Source organism: Lolium perenne, chromosome 3, assembly GCF_019359855.2.
Source record: "Lolium perenne isolate Kyuss_39 chromosome 3, Kyuss_2.0, whole genome shotgun sequence".
Taxonomy (NCBI): Eukaryota; Viridiplantae; Streptophyta; class Magnoliopsida; order Poales; family Poaceae; genus Lolium; species Lolium perenne.
Window position 1 is genome coordinate 330,622,462 of NC_067246.2, and position 2,358 is coordinate 330,624,819.

Sequence of the window (2,358 nt, forward strand, 5' to 3'; positions counted from 1 at the left end):
TCCACGTCGATTAAAAGCGACCGAAGGTAGTACTAGAAGTATTCATTTATTTTAATTTAATAGGATGGTCGTCATGACGCCCGCGATCTCTTCTCCCATCCCACTGCCACCCCCTCCACACCGGAATACTGCTTCGCCGCCCATCCATGCTCACTCACCATCGCCATCCCCTAGCCCCTCCGCCATCACCTAGCCCCTGCAAAATGTCCCCTTTCTGGTAGCCCTCTCCAGCCGCCACTCCGGCACCGTGTTGGCTGGTGGCCGCGCCTCATGCCACGCCGTTCAACTTCGCTCTGGATTCGTTTCCTAGTACGACGTGCTCCACCCGCACCTTGCCGTCTGTGAGACGCTCGCCTTCTGCGGCATGATATGGCCCCCACTATGATATGGGGTGGCCCGATCTTCTCAGTAAGCAACGGTGGTGATGATGATCACGGGGTGATGGCAGCGGAGAAACACGACGATGAAGTGGATGATAACTTGTATGACGCAACGAGATCTCTCGATTGGTCCCTGTCGCCAATGCAACAGCTCTCAACCCTGCAAGATATTCGCAACTCCACACAATTGTGCACGTAGCCGCCGACCACGAAGCGGTAAGTTGCAACCATCTAATTCCCAATGTAACAGCAGATCACACAAGACTTCTTCAGGATCTACACAATATCAAGCAATATGGTGTAGGGATTCAATAGTTTTGCTGGAGCAAACAACTAAGAACTAGGGTTTATCTTAAACGTGGTCTAAAGCAGCTAGGGGGGCGTCCTGGGCACTTATATAGGCGTCCGGGACGACTCCTGGTCGAAAAGATACAAAAATAACCGACCCAGAATAGATCTGGTTGAGACAGACTCGGACGGATCCGGTCTGGAATCCGGTCAACCGGGCCAGGGACCGGATCGGCCGGTCTGGCGTCCGGTCAACCGGGTGGCAACCGGAAACTTCGCAAAATTCGTCCGGTTTTGGTCCGGTACGATGCATCCGGTTGGCGCCCGGTCAACCGGGCCAGGGACCGGGCTGGCCGGTCTGGAGGCCGGTCTAACCGGGTGCTGGACCGGCCTGGACGTCGTCTTCTCCCCTCGCGCATGCCTCCCGCTCCTCCCTCGCGCGTCCATGAGATATCTTCATGTCCAGCTCCATGTCCAGCTTCACGTCCATCTTGACGTCCGTCTTCATGTCCAGCTGCTCCTCTACTCCTCGTGCGATGCTCGTCTCCTCTTGATACCTGATGATACATAAGTAATAGGACTTAGGCAGTATAAAGTTCTCATCAATCAAAGTACCGTTTAGAAACAAGTTCACCTGTTGTTTAAGTAGCTTCGCACGAGTCCTTGTAATTGGTCCAATCCGAACTTCATTGGACTTGAGCTTCACAGCAGGTTCATCTTCATTTATCAATGACGGAGGTAGTGGTGTAGTAGGGATGTCCTCATCATCTCCCCCCCCTTCAAAAGGCGTCGACCCCGACGCTCCAAGGTCTTCTCCGTCATATGGTGTCAAATCAGCAACATTGAAAGAATTACTGACACCAAACTCATCAACTGAAAGATCTATCGAGTATGCATTATCATTGATCTTGGCAAGCACTTTGTAAGGACCAGCACCACGAGGCTTCAACTTAGACTTCCGGAGCTTCGGGAACCTATCCTTGTGAAAATGTACCCAGACCATATCACCAGGCTTGAACAACATCTCTTTGCGCTTCTTATTCATCCTTGCAGCACTACTCTTGCCTTTCTTCTCTATCAACTCTTTAGTCTTCACATGGATTTTTCGCACAAAATCTGCCCTCTTGGATGCCTCCATATTAACTCTCTCATGTATGGGAAAAGGCAACAAGTCAAGTGGAGTAATGGGTTTAAAACCATACACCACCTCAAAAGGACATAGCTCCGTGGTAGAATGTACCGCCCTGTTATAATCAAACTCTACATGCGGCAAACACTCTTCCTGTAAGAACAAGTCCTTTACCCCATGTGTGGTTTTGGTAATTGATGACAATCCCTATGGACTAACGGTTGCATTGAGAATCAATCTTAGGTCAAGTCCATAGTCATGTTGGACTCAAGGTTGTATGATGGAGAAGACGGAGTACAATGATGAAGGTGGTGTCGAAGAGAGACAAAGACGGTGTTGAAGATGAAGAGAGAAGACGGCGTTGAAGATGGATGACGACGGTGGCATGGACAAGGGTGAAGACGGAGCTTGCCGACTCGAGAAGAACGCGCAAGGATTAGGTTTGTGCTCGATAGGGTAGTGGGTCGTATCATCGGAGAGAGCTCAAACCTTGCATGCATTGCATCGCGTTCTTGGTTCTTCTTGGTTCTTATGCATGGAACAGATTTCGGTTGCATTGCA